Source organism: Cryptomeria japonica, chromosome 4, assembly GCF_030272615.1.
Source record: "Cryptomeria japonica chromosome 4, Sugi_1.0, whole genome shotgun sequence".
Classification (NCBI taxonomy): Eukaryota; Viridiplantae; Streptophyta; class Pinopsida; order Cupressales; family Cupressaceae; genus Cryptomeria; species Cryptomeria japonica.
The window spans coordinates 501,105,405-501,131,039 of record NC_081408.1 but is presented as its reverse complement, the minus strand read 5'-3'; positions in this window follow the sequence as shown (position 1 = coordinate 501,131,039).

The following is a 25,635-nucleotide window of genomic DNA, read 5'->3' as shown; positions in this document are numbered from 1 at the left end:
GGAAACTCCGATCCTTATGGAAATTGACACATCAAAAATACAAAGCCAAGGGAGTTTTCCTCAGTTTAACATCAGTTTTGACAAACATTTCAATCAAATGTATCCAACTAAAAAGATGTTGTTGCTGCTGCTCTCCAAGCACAAGCCAAACAAGAGTTCGCATAATCAAAATCCAAAGAGAAGAGACTCATTGAGAAAACGTTTCAATTTTGGAACAAGTGGTACCAGAACTACAACTTGATGCTAATTATGCCAGTTCATCCGGTAAGCTTCAGAACTTGATAGATCATATATCCTCTCAATTTGATTCTTTGACCAAGGCATCAGCCCGACAAGCTATGGAAAAATTTAAACATGCCAAAGTTCAAACATTTTTGCAAATGAATATCAATGATAAGGCCCAACTTGAAAAGGAATTAAAACTAATTGATAAGGCCTTAACGAAAGGTGGTAAGATTTATGTCTTATCTAGTTTTGACAAATTTTACTACTGAAATAGACAAGAAAAATGATAATTGCAGAGGACAGTTAGCTCAGATTTCTCAGGCTTATGATCCTACAGCTAACTTAACCTGCAGTATTGAAGGCCAAATTTTGACTATTATGGAGCAAATTAGGAATTTTGAGATGGAGAAATAGAGAATGGTTAGGCATCCATAGGTGAACTCCAAAACATAATTGGTCCCTGGTCAGACACCTTAGTGTATCATAAAATAGACTACATTCAAAACATGTCTCAGGAGACTCCAACTGAGTTTGCAGCTATAGAATTTCATGCTTATGTTTTGAATGGGTTTGTTTCAATTTTGGAGAAATTGCGAGAAAGGTGGAACACATGTTTTAGATTTCTTAAGATGGCATACACATATATACTTAAGCATGTATAGATAAGATCATTCGGTGTGTGTATATATGTACAAAATATTTTTTTGCACACCCTATCTTTGGCATTGTTGTCAAAGGGGGAGAGATGAGGTGAAAAATGTACAGGTTGATTGTGTATGGAGTGTGCAGTTCGATGATGCAAATTTTTGGATTATTGATCTAAGGGGGAGCCTCATAATTCTTTTTACGATCCTCAATCTCCTTAGTCAACCTCATCACAATGGATTGCATCTCATTCTTCAAAGCAACATTCTCTCTCTCAAGCTTGTTAACTTCATCAGTTTTGTCCTAATATTCCATGATCTGATCTTCTTTCGCCTTCAACTTGTCCATCAATTCCTCCCTTTTCTCTCTACAGACACATGCTTGATCCTTCAGTTTACTAATGGATTCATCAGTAGCATTCATGTTCTTCTTTAGGGTACAAATCTCATTTCTAGCTGCATCAAAATCCTCAAGTGCCACATTGAGTTGTCTCTAAAAACTGGAATCCATTGAATCAATCTCCCAGATCTTCCTCAAGCGGTTAAGCTTCCTCATAGGAACTAGGATCTGATACCAATTGTTAGAATCGGGGATCACTGAGAGGGGGGGTGGTGAATCAGTTATCTGTCAGAAATTAAATCCACAAACTTATTCTTTATCCACCAGTTAGCAATGCATAATAGAAAAGAACATAAACAAGCAATAAATAAACCACAAATCCACAACACTGGAATTTTTACGTGGAAACCCGAAAAAGGAAAAACCACGGTGGGGTTGGAACCAACAATATTCATATACTATGACTAGGAGTACATAAATATTACATAGATGGGGAATGCACTTGCATTCAGGCTCACTGCCTAGAGCTCACTACTCAATTACAATGACCCGGAAGGCTACAACTTTCAAGGAAGTCTCACTGACTTACAATTTGATTACAAGATAAAATACAATGAAATGAACTCTGAAATAGCATCTGATAATGCATGAATGAGTTTTGGTTAAGCACAAGATCTCTAACTGTCCTCGCTCTGCAAATACTCAGTTTCTGTCTCAGTCAGCTACCAGATTATTTGTAAACCAAATGTGCACGTGAAACTACTCTCAATCACACCAAAATGGATCACCACAATAGTATTATACCGAAAACCAATCGTCAAATCAATCTTATATATCTAGTCTTAACACAAAAATAATCTCCTTCAAGTCGGCTTCAAGAAGTGTAATGTGTAGTCACATGTTGGCTTCAATCTCGAACAAAACATAGCACCGAACCAAAAGAGTATAGTCACACGCTTCTTAAGAATCTTTCCATTCACTGTGATCACAATATCACCGCAATCATCGGAAATCTTTCTAGACCAAATCATCGCCGAGATAGCCCTGTTTAACCAGTTAACAGTCTGGGACTCGATAGATAACAATCTGGGACGCTAGTGTCATGTGATCTCTGATAGTGATTTGACACTTCCTAGGACAAAAAAAGATGTGTGATACATATCTACTCTGATCTGAGACTCACAGGATAGACTAAGAAGACCTACAGGATAGACTCAACAGACTTAGTGCAACAGTCCAAATAAACTCCTTGATACTACTGCCAATTTGTCACAACTACCTACTGATAATGAAAGAAAAATATATATGCAAATATTAATACTAACATTAACAAGAGCAAAACTTAATAAGCTTATCAACGATATTATCAAGAGCTATAGATCCTGCAACCACAAATATCTACTCAATATAATTAAAGTATTAATAATAAAATTTGGATAGTCAAAAACCATGGCATCCCTGGTATAGATATCGGAATAAGACAAATTTACACTCTTGTTAGCCAGTAGGCTATTTCTATGTGGGGTTCATCACCACCGGTAAATTGTTTCCTAAGTTTAAAAATAGGGTATCTTGACCTTTATTGTTTGGACCTCTATTTTGGTTTTGAAATATGAGAAGCATTAGTGGATTTTTTCCTTTATTGATCTTTTGGTGATCCTTCATAAGAATAGAAAAAAATAAAGAAGTGCAAAAAAATATGTGGATGAATTTGTGCCATAGGTATGTATTAGTACATCTTTGAGAATGCTATTGTTGACATCCACAATCATGATTGGTAGCTATTTTGTGGGAAAGGTTGATGGACATCATGTTTGAAATGATTTTAAGATTTTGACTACGTGATAAATTTAATATCAAATTTTTGGTCATATTCTATGATTTGTTATGAGGATCACATATTTTTCTAATTCTTAACTTGTTCTTATATTATATTTATAAATTTTCATTTAATAATATTAATTAATAAATAAATGGTTTTATTTTAAAATTATAAAGATAAATAAATTATATAAATTACTATCGACTTAAATGTATATATATGAGACAAAGAAGATGTACCAAGTAGAGGGATAGTGCGAAAGAGAATATCAAATAATGATACCTCCATTACATAAATCAATAATGAATAAGCATCCTCCTTCATAATAAAAAAATAAAATGAATAGTAACAATAATAATATAAACGGAAAATAATAATAGTAATGAATAAGCATCCTCATCCTCATCTCTTGTCATCATTCCACCCTTCAAAGTCTGCTGCTAAAACTTCATTCCAGAAATATTTGGGCCAACACAAATAAATATATGTTATTTATATCTTCTTCTCTGCGTGAATTGCAGAATGTACAGAGTTCACTAATTCAATTAGTAAATGAAGATTCATTTTATCTTATGAACTATTTCTATCTTAAAATGCAAAATTTTGTTTATATAAAAGGTTTATTCTATTTTATTTTAGAAAATATCTAGAAGTGATAATAGAATTATTTCTATTCTAAAATATAATTTTTGGCTCATAAAAATAATAAGTAATTGATGATAGCATTATTTCTATATAAAAATATGTGTTTTTTTTTGTTTTTAAGATTTGGTTCTCGCTTGTATTCCTTCTTTGATCTCTAATGATTTGAATGATTCACTTACTCGTCCAATTACTTTGTCTGAAGTGGAGGAGGTTGTGTTTGGAATGAATAAGAGGAAAGCCCCTGGCCTTGATGGTTTCCCTGTTGAAGTTTTCCAAGAGTTTTGGGATATTTTGAAGCTTGATTTGTTAGAGGTTGTTATGGAGTCTTTTCAGAATAAGCAGACGCTTTGTGCCCTGAATGCTACTTTTTTTATCCTCATTCCTAAGAAGGAAGGTTTTGATAGGCTTGAATTCTTTAGACCTATTGTGCTTTGTAATGTGGCATACAAGATTATTACAAAATTGATTGCTGAGAGGCTTAAATCTTGTCTGCCAGTTATCATTTCTGAGGAGCAAGGAGGCTTTGTGGCAAGTCGTCAAATTTTGGATGGGGCGGTAGTTGCTTCTGAGGTCATTCATTCCATGGCAACATCTAAGGATAGGTCTATGTCCATTAAGCTGGATATGGCCAAAGCGTATGATAGAGTTAAATGGAGTTTTCTTCAGAAGATTTTGTTGGCTTTTGGGTTTTGAGCAGATTGGGTGAGTTGGACTATGAGCTATGTGACTTCTTCCTTATTTTTTAGTTATTGTGAATGGTGAACCTTTAGGGAATTTTGGTTCTACCAGGGGTCTTCATGGACCCGCTCTCTCCTTATCTGTTTATTATTATGGCAGAGGGGCTAGGTTGGTTTCTTAAATTCTAGGTTTCTCAAGGCTTGATTCATGGTTGGCAATGGGGGTTGGGTCTCCCAACACTTTCTCATCTCTACTTTGTGGATGAAACCTCTCTCATGGGGTTGGCTTGTAAAAGGGAAGCTGAATCCTTTAGGCGAGTTTTGGATATCTACCTTACTGCTTCAAGTCAGAAAGCCAATGAGAAGAAGCCCTCTATTTTCTTCTTTAATACTCCTCAGCCTATCCAACGAAGGATTGCAGTTATTTTGTGGTTTTAGATAGGGTCTCTTCCCTTTGTCCATTTGGGTATTCTTCTTTCCATTGGTCTCCAGCCCAGGTCCTCTTGGCAGATGTTGGTTGATAAGTTAAGAAAGAAGATAACTCATTGGACTCATCGGTGCTTGTCTACAACTGATAGAGTTACTCTTCTCAAGTCTGTTATCTAGGCCCTCCCCATTTACAGGTGCTTTGTTCAAGCGGACCCAATGTATTTCCTTAGGGAATTTGATGCTCTCTCTTGTCAATTTCTTTGGAGTGGTAACATGTTGGCTACTAAGTGGAGCCTTGTTAAGTGGGAATCTTTGTGTACACTGAAGCAAGAGGGTGGTCTTGGATTACATTCTTCTATCTTGAACAGACAAGTTCTTGCTACCAAGATTTACTAGCGCTCGTGTACACATCAACACCAGTTATGGGCCCGTATTCTCAACCTCAAATATCTTAGGGGTGTTTCTACTTTTGAGGTTCCTCACTATACTCTGGAGGGAAGTGGTTCTATGATTTGGCATGTTGTAAAAGTGGGGGCTCAGTTGATTAAGCGTGCGCTTTTTTGGATCTATCATTTTGGGTCACAAGCTCTTTTTTGGTTAGATTCTTGGGATGGTCACCCACTTATTCTCTCTTCTTTCCCTCACCTTCAGTCCCATTGTGATGTTTTTACTACGCCTGGCTGGGATACTGTTGCACATTACAAGATTGTTGAGCATTATGGTTTGGTTGTTACCTTTCGCTGGAAGCATCCTTCTGAGTGGCCACCTGGGGGATATGAGGGCGATAGGCATTCAATCTTTCTCATCTATTGGCTTCATGTGCTTGTAATTATTTGAGGGGCTCTGATGTTTTGGCTTGGGCTGGTTTTGATGTGTCTAGGAAGTACTCTGTGTCTATAGGTTATAAATTGTTGGGTAGGCAGTTGTTTGGGGATATTGAGGTCTCATAGTGGAAGCTATTTTGGCACAAGTTGTCTTGGCCCAAGTGTAATTTTTTCATGTGGTTAGTGGCTCAAAACTAGTGTCTCACTTGGGATAATTTGTGCAAGCGTGGTTTCAATGGCCCCTCAATGTGTGTGTTGTGTTATGATTCTAAGGAGAGTGTCTCTCATCTCTTCTTTCAATGTTCTTATGCTAGGGAGTTTCAGTATTTTTGGTGGAGGGTGTGGAATATGCCTTGTAGACATGTTTCCTCGTGGGTTGAGTTTGTGGCTCGGTGGGGCAGGGCCCCTATTTCTACTTTCTTTCTTCAAGGTGCTTGGGCTATTGGACCATCCTTCATTATCTGGAAACTTTGGCTAGAGAGGAATCGTCATATTTTTTCAGGATGTACAGCTGGGGACTTCTCGCTTGTGGTGGAAAATAAATTGCATTCTTTGGGAGAAACTGTTGCAACTAAGTGTGATATGACAAAATTGGTGGTTTCTTGTGATGTTGGGTGTCTAAAAATTTTCATCTACCTCCTCTACAATCAGTTCATGCACAACAAATGTAGACATCCTACCCCGAAGGTGAATAGGGAGGGAATATGGTCTCCTCCACCTCAGGGAGTCCTAAAAATTAACATAGATGGCTCTTCTCATGGAAACCCTGGTCATGCTATAATTGGAGGTGTGGGTCGGGATAATTTTGCAGATGTTCGGTTTATCTTTTTTGTTTATATGGGTCTTCATACTAATAATTTAATGGAGGCTCAAGCCATTTTATTAGCTATGGAGCAGGCAAGTAAACTCGGGTGGCACATGATCATATGTGATTCTATTTCTCAGGTTGTGGTCAACTTGGTAAATAGGCGGCATTTAGAAGAGTGTTAATTGGCATTTGGCTTTGATTGTTAAACAAAATCTCAATCTTTGCGCCTCTCTAGAGTTTGTTACTTTTACCCATATTCCTAGAGAATGGAATGGGGTTGTTGAATGTTTGGCCAAATGGGCCTCTGATCATATTCATGATTGGAACTTAGTGGATTGGGGTCAATTACCCTTGGATTTGTCTCAACAGTTGGTTCACTTAGTAGAACTGGATAGGGCTATGTAATGCCCTTGCTTTGTCCTTTTTCTTGTTTTTAATAAATTTTTACCCCTCCTTTATGTTATAAAAAAAAGATATGATATGATGTTATTTTATTTTATTTTATTTTTAAATGGTTTATCTTTTGTGAAACAAATTTAATAAAACCAAATATCAATAATTTATTGATCTAATATAGAAAGTTATTTCTCCTAAAAATTGGCATTTTAAATGAATAACACCAAGTTATCTAGCAATAAAATAAGAACTAAATATTATGTCATTAATTCAATATTAAACCATTTGTAATAAATTAAAAAAAACAAATGGAATAGTAACTTTATTTCTTTAAAATGGAATAGTAAGTTTATTTCATTTAGAGGCCAAAGTTGATATTTATTATTATTTTCATGATTAAAATAATAAAAAATATATATATTATTTGGGGGTTCCATAATGTTTGGGCGACACAAATTAAAAGAATGGGTGCAAGTGTCAAATCGAAGATCATATGATGGCCTTTAGTCGTAATAGTAAGAAGAATATTATAACAACGATGGAAATTTTATAGTTATTGAGGTCAATTTAATGGTGGTGTACTTCAATATTATTACTAAGGATCCTCTTTATAACATTAATGATAACTCGTGGTAGTAATATTGAACTGTACATGGTATAATAATCATATTATAATAAATTCACAAATTACCAATATGGCTTGTATGGTCCTATACATTGTCTATTGATATAATTATAAGATCATTAAAGGGTGAAGTTTAGAGTAATGATTGAGTTTTCTTGTGTCAAAATTTTTAATCGTGGAAAAAAAATATTAGGACAAACTTTCATAGCAAAATTTTAGGCATTACAACATACAACTCTAAGAAATAGATGATTAAAGATCAAAATAGATGAATGGAGAGAAATATAAAATGAGAGAACAATAGAGACAAAGAAAGATAATTTTGAGAAGACTCTCAATACTCTCACTGAGCTATCACTAAACTAGTGAAGGTGATAGTACAGTGCTTATTATATAGAAAAATAATAGCATATACATCCAATCCCACTCCCATAAAAAGTGGGAGGTTTTACCTACTTGGTAAATGCCAAAACATGTGGCATAGCCTCCTTACATGAAAACAAAAAAAGAAATTATAAAGGTGACACATATTACCAAACAAGGGTGAGAAACCAACTACCCCATAACCCACTTAGGAAATGACAAAATAGTGGTTGTGAGAGGTGGCACAACAAGCCAAAAGAGGTTGTGTAACTCAACTACCCATGAGTAGGTGGGAGTTACACATATAGCTAAAGTATTTCGTCGCGTTTCCTCATATTAACCACTCCTAATAACCTAAGCAAGCTTAAATAATGTGTAAGAAAATAAATACCCCCTAACATTAGGAAAAATTAAAAAACCCACACTAACACTCCCTTGGCTACAAAATTATGTGATCTTGACACACCAACTTAGTGTTAGGAGATTGAGTGGCTCTTGTGTGCTTGTAAGATGTTTATGGAACCTTATTTGTTTCGATGCAAGATTGTGGGGAGATAACATGTTGTTGGGATCAACGACTAGCATATTTTCATGAGACAGTGGGTGGGATTAGGCCTCATTGTTGTGACATTGTGTAATTTGATGCGATGTGTTTTTTTTTATTAAGATAAACAGGTTTTATAGGGACCCAAAACCAAAATCCAAACAAAAAATTAAGAAAAAAGAAACAGTCACTAACCAGTCCAAAACCAACAGCAAAACAACCACCGAAACAGGGCAGAGCCCACATAGAACAACAACCAACATAAAACCTAAACTAAGAACAACACAAAAAGAGAAAACTAAACCAGAGAGTGCATAAGCTCATAGTTCTTCTAGATCATATTCTTGTTGATCTCCTCGAGCTCTTCCATGATAAACCTCGTTGAACTCCTCTCCTAATTCTTGCTCCTTGTTCTGGTAAAGGGGCCCATAGTAACCTATGATCTCATTCCTTGCGAGCTTAGTTCTTGAATTTTCTTCTTCTATTTAGCATTTGATGGTGGGACACCAGAGATAGGTTGGGTTCCATGGATAGCCATCATCTCATTGACCTTTATGAGGCCCTCAACGCTGCTACTCATGGCTTCCTTGCTAATATCGACCAATTTCCTCAGGTTGCCCTTAATCTCCTCCAAGTTCTTTTCCAACTGCCCTATCCTGGACTCGTGATCCTTTTTCATGACTTCAAAATCTTTAGTAAGATTATGGGTCATTCGAAGAAGCATATCATTTTTTTTGGCATGGGATTCTCAGTGAAGGTATCAATAATACTCTTAATGCCTTCTTTCAACATGTTACTTTCATTGCTAACACAGAGAAAGCAATTTTCTTGGATATTGGTAGAATTTGTTAGGAGCACCTTAAAATCCATGCATTTTTTATTATCTTTCGGGTCCACCTATTCAATAATGAGGGGGATGTCAAGTTTAATTCCTTCTTTTTCCCTTTCCTTAGCTTCTCCTATTTTTCCTAATTTGACTTTTTCGGATTTGGTGGGCCCAAACCCTATGACTTGGGGATAGGATTTTAAAATTTACTAACAAACAATCTAGGGTGTTTGTTTCTTCTGCTGCTACTGGTGCCAAGTGTGATATTCTATGGGGGGTCCTCTTCCTCAAAGGGACAACAGTCTGGGTCCTCCAGAACCTTGAGGTCTCACCAATCCATAGCTATACCACCCTCATCATCCTCAATCTCAGTATCAGACACAACTTGCATGTCAGGGTTGGTCAACGATTTGGGCATTTTCACTACAAGGGAGGGTTTAACCCCATGGGCTTTAGCATATTCCATGATAAGCATTATTAAACCCTCATGCAAAATAGGGTTGTCACTATTCTTGGCATGATTTGCTAAACTATGCTCCAGTGATGAAACCAAATAAAAGGGCAACGAGATTCTTCTATCATGCCTAAAGTTGTTCAAGATCATAAAGTGATAAGAAAAGATACTAGCAAAGTGATTGTCTAGGGTTATGTAACTCATAATGACTTCATCCATGTCCGCCCAAAGAGACAACAAGTATTTCCTCTTATTTCCTCCATCTGTCATTTTTTGCACTATGTCTCTTTCTCTTAGCTTGTAGAAAAAGACAGAGAGGGCTTCCTCCACTACTTTTCTCTCCCTGTAGAACTTCTTGCCAACCATTTGTAAACATGTGATCTCAGCAATGAAGGCCTCGTCAATTCTGAATTCATCCCCAAAAGTCGTAAGGATGCCTTTGTGCCAGCCATTAACAAACTCTTCTATCATTTTTGGGTCTTGGCCATGAAGTTTTTTGAGATAGGGCACAAGACCACCATCTGTAATCTTCGTCCACAATTCCCTATTCTTTTCCCATCTATAGTAGGAAGTAGGTTCCATCCTATTTTTATTTCCCCCCATGAAAATGCTTCCTCTGTAAATCTGGATATGGCTACCAAACTTGAACCAGGAGGTAAAGAACTAGATGGTGAAGAAAACTCTAGAAACCCTGGTATTGAAGCTTGTCCACAAATCCCACAAAAGGCCTTTACATACTTGATAGGATTTCATCATTAAAATGACATGATAATTGGGTAAGATTATTGATGCCCTTTCTTTTCAGTTCACATAGGTGAATGGGGAAATTTTCCTTTGTCATCCACCACCTTGTGTTCATATACACCACGCTTAGGTTTACCACGTAGTCGGTCGACATAATACCTTGCCGATACACATGGGAGATTTTTAATTCATCAAATTTAGTCATCATGAAATGGAATTATTGAATTAAATTCTTGATAGTCTAACTGGGATTCGTCTGTCTACTCAGACATCTAATGATGTTTAGCGAATCACTCTCAAGCTAGACTTTTTTAAAGCCCTCTTGGACAACCATTTGTAACTGAATGTATTTGTTACGACTTAGTCATAAAGAATTTGGTATTTGTTGAAATATTTTGATCTTGTTCATTCATTGTGTTGTGAAAGGTGAAGATTAGTGGTTGCAATTTAAATTTGGTGAATGTCTAGTGCTTGAGTATGAATTTGAATGTTTTGGCAATGACTATTAAGCGGTGAAGAAATGTAGTTGTAGGTTGACATAATTGATGAATTTTGTTTTGGAAAATTCCCTAGCTGACATGTTGCGCGCACGCGCACACACACACACACATATACACATGTATATATAGACACATGTATCTATATGCACATGTATATTGTGTATATATATACATGTGTCTATATATACATGTGTGTGTATACATATATACATATATATATATATATATATATACATATACATATACATATACATATATATATACATATATATATATGTATATATATACATACATATATGTATATACATACATACATACACACACATGTATATATACATAAACATATATGTATGTATATGTACATACATATACATATATACATATATATGTGTGTGTGTGTGTGTGTCTATGTATATATGTATCTTTATATATACATATATGTACACATACATACATATTTATACATACATATATGTATATTATGTATATACATGTATCTATATATATGTATGTATATATGTATATATATGTATCTATATATTAAATGTATATATGTGTATGTATATGTATGTATATATATGTATGTATATATACATAGACATGTATATATATGTATGTATATATGTATATATACATATATATATATACATATATATATGTATGTATATATATTGTTGGCATATAGATTTGTCCTTGTGAATTCTCCTTCAAACTTGACCATGTTCGGCCGAAGAGCAGTGACAATCGTCCCAATAGTTGGAGAGATTGTTGTGAGACCACAATCTTCCTCTGTGTTTGAGAGGGGCAACTCCCTCGTATGATAGGGGGATTTTTGGGTTTTTTGTCTACTTTTAACTTGAAAGTACATAAAGGAAGGAAAACACAAAACTAACGAAAGTAGATAGTAGAAACCCCAATGGCAGACATACGAATACACATTGAGATTCCACAAATGATACAAATACAAAGGGGGTTTAAGCACAAAGCAAGTTTTAACTTGCACTGATGATGAAAGAAGGGTGACATATCTCAACATATGAAGAGATGGGTAACTCTAGCACATCCAAACCAAGATACCAAATCTTGATTGTGTTCTATTACATTGATTGCATGAATTATAAGCATTCCAATAGATGACAAATAATTTGCACATAGACAAAAGATATCACCAATTTGACACACAAAAAATCAATAATAATAACTCAAGAAGCACATCTAGAACATACAAGCTAAATGAATCTTTTATTATTTCCAAGAAATTATACAATCTTAAGAACTCTTTTATACAAAGTACAACACAAAATTTATCAAACTACTTCTCTAATAATTTCTCCATAGTCTCCCCATTATCAAAGTCCCCTTTTTTTACAATACAAAGCCTTGTATTTATAGGCTTGAGAGAATAACTACTTTGATGACCAACTTATAACCATTTTGAATAACCACCTTAGGTAACTAATTTGTGTAACTACTTAGGATAACTACCTAGGAGAATCATTTAAAATAACTACCTAACTTAATCACTTGGGATAACTACCTAAGTCAATGCTTAGACTAACCACCCTTTGAAAACAAGTTAGGATTTATCTAACTTTTACAAAAGTAAGCCAAAAAGATAACTTTAGTAACAATAAAGGCAATTTGAAACTTGTGACTTCAATTAAAAACCTTGTCGTGAGTTATGTTGAGTTACTTCTCCATCTTCATTTGCTCTCATATAGTCATTCAGGGACGCAACACATATGTTTTTCCCTTTGAAAAGAAATTAGAAATCCAAGAGTCTCCATAAGAATAAATGAAAATCTACCTTTCAAACGAGCACTATCATGATCAAGATGGCAATTTTTTGTTACTGCAATCCCTATACTCTATGACGTGACATTTCTTCCAAGTGGTATGTCAAACTTTCCAACTGTATTGCCTGTGATTCCCCATTTTCAAAGAATCTATTTCGTTCCATCTGTCACCTACATTTTGTTAAAAGCTTCTAAATTATTTTCAACTAATTCCTTTTAAAGCAAAATTTGCAATCAAACATTCCATGAGATGATATCCCTTTCGAGGCATTCCATCAAATAGTGTTCTTGCTTCATGTATAACACCTTGTATGGATTTTTTCTTGATTGTGATATCTTTGAGGTGGTTTGTAAAGTGGTTTACATGCTTTGTCTTATGATTTGTGTTCCGTATGCACTTCTACACTCTACACTTTGATGCATGTTCATAACTTGGTGCTAAGATTACATTTTAACGTGTAGATAAACACGATGTGTTTGCTTTGTTTCTTGGGTAGTTACAATAACTAATTTATCACTTCATCTATCAGCCATTTGCAAAGCTTTCCAAACTATCTGAAATGACCGACAAACTCTAATGAAACTTGAATACACTGAGCCTTGTTTTGTTATCGGGCATGTGCACAAGTTGTCAAACTTACCGAAATGACTGATGGGCATAAATCCATTCTTATGTTGACCTTCAAAAAGACCGATATAATATACTTTTTTGGCATGTTGTACAAGGTGGCCAACTTGGGCATGTTTCTAAAATTGTCGATGAGGATGTAAAATTATGCTTTGAGAAAGTTGTGAATCTTGGGGAGGACATCGCATTAGGTATTCTCTCAGACAATTGGTGCCTTGTCAATGCTTCCATATATTGCATTCATGTCTACCAAATCAGAATGAACTGAGACCAATATCTTTATGCTTATTGCTTAACATTTACAACGCGTCTGTTTTGTGCCTATCCTTCAATCATCCATTTAATTTCTCAACATGACATCTTTTGGAGGCATTTTATCAAGACTTTCACGTACCCTTTATAAGCTTCTACTTTGGATGCACATCCATACCAAGTTCCAAAACTCATATTTTTGCACATGCAGGCAACAGTTGTGGACTTTGGCTTTGTTCCTATCGGTTGCATTAGCCTCAAGTTTCTAAACCGCTTCCAATAGTTGCATTTTGCGGTGCTCAAGTTAGTTATGATAATTAACTTTTTCAATCATCTTCTTGGAGAAATTTTAGTTACAAGCAGAAAGAACCGATAACATTCACTTCACTCTTTTCATTTCGATAATCACTCGCCAACCTCCTCATCGGTGATTTGCACAATTGTTGCAACTTTTCGATGAGAAAGTACAAGGTGAATTGCGTGATAAATGTGGGTAATGGAGTGACTGGGCTTCTCAATCTTCATCTTATCGACAACTTTCGAAGGTGCCACAAGTTACCAATATTAACATCATGACCCCACTTAGTCATTATTAATCACTTAGCATGTGGTTTGTCAGTTATAAGAACTACCTTGTTCTCATGTCATTGGCCTTTCAAATCACTTAAGCAACTAAGTAAAGAGACTATTTGATATTTTATAACCAACATTTCAAATCTTTGATAAAACATAGAAGATGACCAATGTGATGCATTTGTATCGATAAAGAGGTAGGTTTGGCCACTTTGACAATTACTTTGAAAGGCGGAAATAAAAACTATCATTCTTTTATTGCCACCTTAGCCATCTTCCCAAATATCATAGGATCCAACTTTTGATTGTCAATATGAATGCAAAATTCCTTTACCAAGTAACTTGGGAATTAAAACATTGGATTTGAAAACTTCCATTTTGCAAGTAATCAACAAGATGAACATCAATCATTTTGGCACTTTCATGCTAAAATTTTAAATTTTCATAAATTCAAAAATGGGGCAAACATATACATACATACATGCATATATGTATATATATAAATACAGACACATATATATATGTGTGTGTGTGTGTGTGTGTATAAATACACACATACACACACACATATATATATATACATATATATACATACATACATATATATACATATATATACATGTATACATGTATATACATGTATATATATATACATGTATATACATGTATATATATATACATGTATGTATGTATAAATGTATATATGTATGTATGTATGTATATATATATATATATATGTGTGTGTGTGTGTGTGTGTGTGTGTGTGTGTGTGTGTGTGTGTGTGTGTGTGTATCTATGTATGTATATATATATGTATATATATGTATATATATGTATATATGTATGTATATATGTATGTATGTATATATATAGATATATATATATATACATACACACATATGTATATATAGATACATATATATAGATATATGTGTGTATACATATATACATATACAGACATATATATACGTATATATATAATATATATACATATATATTGTATATATACGTATATATATGTATGTATATGTGTATATGTGTATATGTATGTATATACATACATATATATACATATACACATATATACATATATATGCATACATATATACACATACATATACATATACATACATATATATGTATATATGTGTATATGTATATATATGTATGTATATATACATATATATACATACACATATACACATATACTTATATATACATATACATATATATGTATATATAGAATATACATATATACATATATGTATATGTGTACATACATATACATATACATATATATATGTATATATATGTGTGTGTATGTATGTATGTATGTATGTATGTATACACACAAACACACACACAAATAGAGATATGTGTGCATGTGTATATTTATATTGTATAGTAGTTGTCATAAGAGATGTCATAGTTATAACAAAAGTTATTAAAGACAAAAAATGTTACTCTATATAGATCATGCTCCATCTTTTGATGTAGAGGTAAAGTGGTTGGTTGTAGAATAGTGTGTGTGGACCAGAGGTCGATAAATACTTGAACCAAAATAATAAGATCCATCTTGACAATTCTTGTTTTTGTCTCAAACAAAGGTATGTCTAATTTTTAGTTGTGAGGTTGTTTCCTCTTGATTGGTGTAAGGTTGTGGCCTTCCTGGAGGGTTGGTGCCCAATAGATGTTGTATTGATTTGGTTATGGGGGGATTGCAATATTTTTGGGTTGGTGCCCTAATTGATATTATTTTGAGGAGATTGATGTCTCATGAGGGTTGGTGCCTTCACAACTTGTTGTAAGATTCATATTTTATTGTGAGGCTGGAGCTATTTTATTGTTTTTTTTTCTCTTCTAGGTTTTTCCACATAAATTTTGGTGTTATGTGTGATTGTGTTCATTGTTTGCACTCATTGACGATAATGTTAATGCTTCCAATACTTAAGTGAGGGTTTAAATTTGAAGTATTTGAAGTTTAGATTTTATAATATACCAATTTATCCCTCTCTCCCTCCCCCTTTTAGTATATTTGTGTGTTCTATCAATATATTGTATAAAACTATGAATGAATGTGATAAATTTTGGTATACTTGAAACTTTGTGGGCACATCATAGAAGCATTCAGACTTCTATTAGCACTACTTCTTATTCCCTTATGTATGGTAGTAAAGCTATCATGCTAGTATAATTCTTGAGATTCATTTTCTTTGTGTCTTGTTTCTAGGGTTCATTGAGGAAAACATCTATAACAAATATTTAAAGTTGGAAATTCTTGATGAGTATCATGTAAATATTTTGGAAGACCTTTAGGCTTACCAAAAGTAACTCATATAGGGATATAAGCAATGTGTTCTCTATCACTCTTTCTAGATTGGTGACCTTGTCCTTCATCAAGATCAACATAACACCAATGCAAGAGGGTGTTAAAAGTAAGTTTAGTCCTAATGGTTTTAGGCCATAAGTCATTTATTCTATTTATGACTTGCATGTTTATTGCCATCTACTATAGATGGAAAACCTTTGAAAGAACATCTTAACAATTCCTATCGTCATTGATTTTATACGTAACTTTGCCAACCCATAATCTAGGTTTCATTCCATTGATGTTTTCTTTACCCACATCAAACAATTTCCTATGTGTACCATGTACATTTAGACATGTCTTTTATATACCATGTTTTAAATACTAATAAATCTTTTAGCATAATTTATTTGAGGGAATATTTTCTTTATATTGAGTTTATCATCCCTCCTCAAAACAAATTCTACACTCTTCTTCATTAAACACCTCCAAACAAGATGGTCTAATTTGTAGCCAGAATAATGGCCACTAACATTAAACATGATCATGATTTTTGGTTGGTCTATTCTTTACTTACAGTCGACTAATTTATCATCTATTTCCTATAATCAAATGCATCAATTAGCCAAATGTAATTTCATTCATCTCGTAACATCATTAAACATGAAATTTCACAAATAAAATATGCAATCATTAAATGATAAGCTATCTCGTGTGGGGGCACCCCCACGTCAAAAAATTGTCTCATGTCATTAAATTACTCTTTTTTCCTATTGTCCGTCGATTTCTCCCTTCTTTCGCACCCTTTTTCCTAATCTGTTTCTGTTTGAAGCCAAAGTATTATTGAAACTGCACGTACAATTGGTACATTTGGAGGTGATTGAACCTTAAAAGTGAATAAGACCTTTATCCTTCCTAGTAATATTCTGCTTTCACATAGAGAAACTTCCGTTTCGCCATTAAATCTTGGGACTTTTGATTATGATTTTTTTTCCATGGTCATTTTATAGTTGTCAAATGATTTGTGATTTCTATGATTCGAGATATTACTTTAGGAAGCAATTATTAATTGAAAGTAAATTTTTTATATATTTTCTACATATTTTGTTTAGAAGAAATGAATGAAAGCTTTTTTTCTTAATTATTTAATATGTATATTAATCAAGTAATTATTATATAATTCATTTAGATAATATATTTCAGTTTTGAAATATTTTATGAAATTGATAAAGATAAATATGAATATTCGGTTTTAAATTTTATTGCAATTTATGTTTAGCGATCGAATGTTGATTCTTAATATTCAACACGAGATAATGAAATTGATTATGTTCTTACTTGATAAAAATGCGATCTAGGGGAAAATGAAAGTGTTAAAGGTTTTTTTTATATGCTTCACTTAATATTTGATCAATAGTGGAGATTAATTAGAAAGATCAATGGATGAGATAAAAGAATTGATGAAATCATGATGAAATGGTAAGATGAAAATGCATTAGCAATTTCATTATTTATTTTTGTTTTCTTTTTTACTTTTAATTTGCACCAATGACTAAAAATAAGCATTGGGAAAGTTGAAGATTGACACTCAAGCTCATTTTCATGAGACGATGTACGGTGAAGATAAGAACTAATAAAATTTTCATCATTTTTACACTTTCATTATAACAAAAGAAATACATGAGCTGAAGAAAGGTAAGAAAAATAGGTAAAGATAAAAATTTAATCTTAAATATAATCTACTTTAATGATTTGATGTTTGCACACTAAAATTATATAATTATAAATAAGTAATAACATTTACGTGCTCGTGGATCGTTGTTATCAGCTTTGTTGTGATATTTTTGTCTGTATATCTATTTGCTTCACAGAGGGAATATAGGCTATGGAGATCCAGCAAAGCATAATAGATGTGGGAGTTTTGTCACATATTGTAACTGGAATTGCTCTGATGGACACAATATAAATTTAATACTAAATTATATAATTATAAATAAGTAAAAGCAATTACGTGCTCATGGATCGTTATTATCAGCTTTGCTGTGATATTTCTGCCTGTATATATATTTGCTTGACACAGGCTATGGACATCTAGCAAAGCATAATAGATGTGAGAGTTTTGTCACATATTATAATTGAAATTGTTCCAATAGACACAATATAAATTACTATCGACATAATCATTACATCTCATTTAAGTACACGAACTAATTCTATACAAGGTGTTGTACATAGATTCATTTCAATTGAAATAGAAGACACTCTCAATTAACCAACCGATCCTATCTGACCCTGTGAATCGATGTAGACCTTTATTTACGTATACAATTCCTTCAAAAATGAATAGAGATAAGTGGATGGATAGGACCATGTAACAAGGAGATTCCGCAGCCGCCTCTCTGGGCTATGCCGAATGGCATTGCTGTAAATAGAATGTGTTATCAGTATTGCTCAGAACTGGGTGGTGATCACCGTTGTGAGGTTCACCCGGAACCAATTCATTCAACAACCGCCGATAAAATGGATGAAGCATCACCACTTCGTTCAATGAGTGGGAAACACCCAAGGTCCGGCATTCCCATGTAATGGAATTGTCAGTATGTTTAGAGAAATTATGGTAACACTTGAACTTGTATGGGTCACGAATCTAGTAAGTTTCTCGAAGCCTATAGAGAATAGGGTGGGAGGGCAGGGTAAAGAAGCTTCGAAACATTTAGACACCATATAAAACATGAAGTATACAACCAACTTCATGGCCATCACAATATAAATCCATACCATAACTCAAGCATTAATTGTAAACACATGAAAAGTCACTAATGCATGCCATAAATAACTCAATATTAATGTAAGCACATGAAAAGTCACTAATGTTCATGATTGGATAAAGGTGAATTTTGATGGGGCGGTTAAGGGCAACCCTGGGAAGTCTCGTGGTGGAGGAGTTATCAGAAATGCTCAAGGAGTATGCATTGCAGCTTTTGCTTCTCCTTTTGGGGTCCAAAATAATCATGTGGCTGAAGCTCTGGCCATGCTAAAAAGTCTCCAGCTTGCTCAGGGATTCAACTTAAAAAAAATCTGGCTCGAAGGGGACTCCTTAAACATCATCCAAGCCCTCAAAGGTACAAGCTCTGCTTCTTGGAATATTACTAACTTAGTTAAAAGTGCAAATTATTTGTTAAATAACTATGTTAGTGTTAGCATAACTCATACTCTAAGAGAAAGAAATAAGGTAGCGGACCTCTTAGCTAATGAAGGGGTCAATTTGGAGAATGATGTTAACTATATTGGAGAAATCCATTGTAGAAGGGAGGTTAAAGAGCAATTATATTTTGACTGCATCCATGGGTCTAGTTAAAATCACGATTATTTTTTGGGAACGAATTTCAAAGATAGATTTTGGGGGCGGATGAACTACCAGTTAATGAGTGCTTTTTGGCATCATTTCCATGATCATATGCGTAAAAAATATTATAATCATAATTGTTGGGTTTGTGCGGCCATAAACAAAAGTTTCAAAACTTCAAAAGAGTCTCTGTTCGGTAACTCCAGAATTCACAAGCATTTGGGGTTTTATCTGTGAACTGTGAACTATAGCTGTTGGTACTTCTACCTGGAGATCAAAATGGGTGGTAATTTAAACAGGAACGAACCCCCAGGATGCGAAAATTGGAAGAGCGAAAGAAAAGTCTGAAGAAGACTTCACAGATATGGCTTTACTGACTATATGGAAAAGCTTCATGAAAGCAGAAATTCTATCTCTCACAGTTTTGCCAGAAGCTGGAGTAACAACAGAGTTACCCTGTTCGGGGAGACATGGCAAATTGATGAGAACCTAGTCGCCAAGGTCACGGGTCTTCAGATGGAGGGTACCAAATTTTACAGGGATCGAAAGTATGTAGCTGAAGCGTTCAAAATCTTCCCGAAATCGGAGGATGAGAAGGGACAGCTTGTGAAGAAAGACAACATTTCCTATTACATTCCATAACAGGTAAAGCCCTTTTGGCAAAAATTTTTAAGGGTTTTAATGGAGTATTTAACTGTTGATGGTAGATTTACAAAAATTTATAACTACCACTTTGCTATTTTGAATCACTTCCGTCATGGGGCCAAAATTTTCCTGCCTTTTTATTTAGCGTCCTCTCTGAATGGGAATCTTGCTGACCACACTAAAAATCCAAACTCCTACCCTATAGCCCATCAGGGGCTTATTTTGTTCATCTATGAACATCTGAAGGACAAGACTAGGGTGACCAAAGATGACCCTCTGATCATGAATGCACATATTTCTGAGAGCGGCAAAGATTCAGAATTGGATGAGGAACAGCCTAGCGCTTCTACCCACAAAAAAAGGAAAGCTGACACGAATAGTGCGGACATGGAGGTGCACTGTGATGTGGAGGAGGAAAAGGGTAAGGAGTATGAAAATGATATGGAGTATGAAAAGGATGAGAACATTGGTGAAGAGGATGAAGGGGGTAAATTTGAAAACCCTCACTCTAACCCTATGGGATCGGACAGTAGGAATGTGGCTCTGAATTCTAAGGAGGATGACAATCCTAACTCTGTGGGCACGAAACAGGGTAGGGATTCTGTGAACACCATCCTGAATACTACCCGTAACTGTGCTCAGGAGACCTTCAACTTCCAGAAATGGGTTGTCGACAACATTACCAGCATGCAAAGTAAACAGAGGGAACTGGACAACAAGATTAATAAGTTGATTAAGGACCCTAGGAAAAAGAATGATGAGGCGGAAACCAGTGAAGCTGAAGAGGAAATCGAGATGGAGGATTGGCTGGACAAGGATTTGATCAAAGGGGATCTGAAACACCTGGATGATGTCATAAGAACCTTGAAAGAGCAGGTTGAAGAGGATAAAGACAACATCAACTCCAAGGTCGACCGTATCTAAAAGGCTCTAAAAAACTTCATGAACCATAGTCTCCAGGTCCTCAAAGTCTCATCTCAGAACATGAATGCTTTGGTGGATCATCTGGAAAGGAAAAATCAAGAAAAGAAGCTGGTTGTTATTGATGATATTCCAACTTCTAGCACCACCCACCAGACTCCCAGGTGCAGAACAAGGCAGAACACTACTAGAATGGAGATCAATATGAAAGATAGCCAGCTGAGAGAGGAAAACAACAACCTGAGGGAAGTGGCCAAGGTGATGATGCTCTTGGTTCAAAATGCTGAGGAATCTATTAAGTTTTTCAAGTAACTTGTAATGTTGGGTTTGGAGCCAACTTCTTGTTAGCTTCTTGCTGTCTTTTTCTTTGCTGCTAGGTTTTGTGCTGGTTTTAACAGCTGTTTTGTTTCATCTCTTTAATGCTTATCTTTCAAATTGTAATAGGGTTTCGGGTCCCCTAAAACCTGTTTTTACTTAAGGGCATGTGCACAAAGATGGTGGTAAGAAAAGTGGACACCACCCAAAAAAAACTTGAAAAACAGGCAGCGTGTATGCAGTTTTAAAATTTCAAATTCCCACGTACGCACTTAGGTTTGTTCTTCCCGAGCCTAGAAAAGGTAGTGCTTACGCGTTGAGTTTAGGAAACTGAGCGTGTACGCGCTACGGCTAGGAAAATTAGCATGTACGCACTGCTTATAGGAAAATGAGCATGTACGCGCTAATAATCTTAGTAAAACCGCGTACGCAGTGCCTGATAAAAAATAAAAAATTTAAAAATTGGGTCCTCATTTACCCGAAAAGCGCGTTTTTTAGTTTGTTTTTTCCCATTTTCTAACCTAAACCGCGAACGGGGTGCTAAATTTGTCCTCCAGGCTATGGATCAAGGTTAGTTTTTGTTTATTTTTCTCTTTCTTTCTGGTTTATGCAATTTGTTTTACATTTTGAATTTAATTTCATTAATTTTGATTAGGTTTTTTCATTTTTTGTTTCAAAAACTAGATTCTTCTAATCCAGAACAAGAACAACCAAATGCACCTCCTAAAAACCCACAAGAACAACCAAATGCACCTCCTGAAAACACACAAGAACAACCCCCAATTCCTCCTTTTGACCGCACAATCGAAACACGGGAAGAATTAATTAATCAGTTAGGGCAAAATACATCCAAAATCAATAGATTGATTGTAAAATTGAAAACTTCTGAGCTTGACCATCATCAATCCCTCGCCACTAGCCTAGAAACATTAGCTAGTAGTGCCATAGTTGTTTCCATAGAAATTATCAAATGGGGAAGCTTTAGGGATAGGTGTCATCAATTCTATGCCAATGGGCTATCATACGATGGAGTTAAAAACAAAACTATTTCTAAACAACAAATATGTGCCCTTTTTGTTGACCCCAAAACTAGTAAGTCATTACCTCATAATGCAAAGAGGTTTCCCATACATTGGTGTACCAATGTGCAGATGAAGAATCTTTTTTGGCAGAGGTGGTGGATGGTCTTTGACGATCCACCTTGTAATAATTATGAGGTGCCATTATATTTTTTGAGAAAAATATATTGTGAGTTTGTGCTCAATGTGTGCCCAAATTATTTTGACATGAGAGAGTTTCATGGTAGAGGTGGTGGCTCTGCCCAAGATAGACCTGGAGCCCGTAGGCGATTAGTCGCAGAGAGTCGTTGCCCCCTAGCACCCAAACCCAAGGTGCATCGGGCTATCCCCATTAGAGCTGAAAGAGTTGATGGAGCTACAGACTCTTCATGTGGCCACAACATTGACTGGTGCCATCATCCAGCATGGGACATCATTAGCACACCCTATTGTATTGGATGATGAGTCGTTAGAGGGTGACAGAGAGCCTATCGAGCATATGTGTGTCAGTTGCTCGGGGATATGCTCAGGGATAGATGATGCAGTCGGTGCAGATGGATACTCATATCATCTATGCACGATTTGCGGTTGTAGATGTCAGGCTCACACGGTTGAGGATGTTGCGCTGACAAATGAGTTGATGGATATGGTGTTTGCCCATGAGCCACAGACACAGGTGTGTTGATTTGAATTCATAACATTTTATTTATCAATCACTTTAATTTTGTAATTACATAAATGAATTTTCATTTATACATCAATTTAAATTGAGACAAATAATATGCATTTCAAGATGCAGCAGCAGTATCCCATACACCTCCCCCAGTTACCACAGCTACAACTTCGATACCTGAGGTATAAATTTTGTAACATGTTAAAATAGAATAGTACACTTTGAATTCAAAAAAATACAAGATATACTAACTATCTTTAATGCTTGGTCCAATTTCTGGTTTGTAGGTGTTGACAGGGGACGAAATGTCCCAGATTGATGACATCACGCTATCGGCGATCAATTTTGGCCTACAAGGCTATACGGTATCATATTTTGTACAACTCTTTTTATGTATTGTTTTGATGGAATATGCAAGTCATTTCATTTTAGATTTTTTAAATTAAGTTTAATTTATTATCTGTACTAATATCTCATGTTAATTTTTTGTTTTTAGGGCACCCCCTCCGCGTCTAGGGCTCGTCAGAAGAAAAAGAATATCTTGAAGATGCCAAAACGTGTGAAGAAGGTAATTGAACACATTTTTAGTTGTACAATTGTTTGAAAATTTTGAAATCAAGTATTAGTTGGGATTTGTAGATTGATTAGTGTTTTTTGTCTATTTTACATGTGCAACGGCCATTGAGCTTTGTGGATATGTTGAATGCACCTGATTCGCCCGCGAATCAAGAGAGGGCAGAGATATGTATCTCTACTTTGTTTTCTTGATTTCATGATTATATGCACGTGTACATGTGAACTTGTGATATATTATAATCTTATATTTTTTTCATACAGGAAATATCCATACCTATTTCGTCAATGGCGAACCCTCCTCTTTGCACTAGAGAAGCATATCAGGATCCGGTACACTTTTGTTTGATATGTAAAATTAATTGTTTTCAACCTTCAATACTTATCATTATATTAATTGTATTTAATCTTTGTACATTTTTTGTATAGGTAATAGCGACCATTTCTACATCGATGGTGAGCCATCCTCAGTCCATTGGAGAAGCATCTAAGGCACAGCTACGTCATTGTTCTCTATATTATAGATTTTAAGTGTTTTTGATATATTTATGTTAGTACATTGTATTAATTGTACATTTAATCTACAATAGACTTATTCACGGTACGGCCATAACGTGGATCCATTTAAGTATGTCTTCAAGAAAACTCGTAAGAGTGACAAGGAGAGGAGAGCGAAGACATTAGCTCCTAGATCAGCCGATGAGGTAATCTACATTTCAATTGCAAAGGAATTAAAGTTAAATGCATAGTTATGATGTTAATTGTGAACTATTTTCTACAAAAGAATTCTAACTTGGCTTTTGAATTGTGGTTTTGCAGCCATCTACAGAGTCGCATACTGCGCCGAAGAGGCTTGATTTTGATGATCCACCAGAAGTTTAGGATCATATAGTGTTATTTTTGGTCATAGAATGACCAATACATGTAGATATATTCTACATTTTTATTGTATATCGATTTGGACATGGCATATGCCACATTTTTGTAATACTTGTATTGACTTGGCAGACATGCCTTTTTTTATATATATAAATATCCATATTCGATCCAATAAATGTGTAATGAGTTCATTATTTTGTATTCGTTGTATTTTTTGGTTGTCCTTTTATAAATTTAAATGAATATTTGCATATGTAATCAACAATATGAATATAAACAACAAAAATATATGATATAAAGCATTTTCAATTCGTAGCATTTTTTCGCCTGCTCAAAAAACCGTCAGTTGCTTGCAAGGAAAAGTTGCAAGACTGGCTACAATTGATTCTATTCCTCGTGTGCACAAACCAACATCATGAGCGTGTCCGGGTGGGCATGTTTATGCTAGGAATGCTCCTGTCGTGCATCCCAAAGCACCAGAACATCGAGAGTCATACCCTACCGGTGAGATCTCTCAAGTGCCCTGAGTCCAAAAAATTGTCAAAATTTGACGGACTGTTTCTTATGACCCCTTAGGACACTATATGACCCCTTAGGAGACTATACAACCCATAACAACATAGTATGATGTCCTAGAGAGTCATAGAACACCATATGACCTCTTAGAACACCATATTACCCATAACGACACCATGTGGTGTCCTAAGGGGTCATAAGACACAATATGACCCCTAATGATGTTATATAGTGTCCTAAGGGGTCATACAAAACCATATGACCCCATAGAACACTATATGACCCC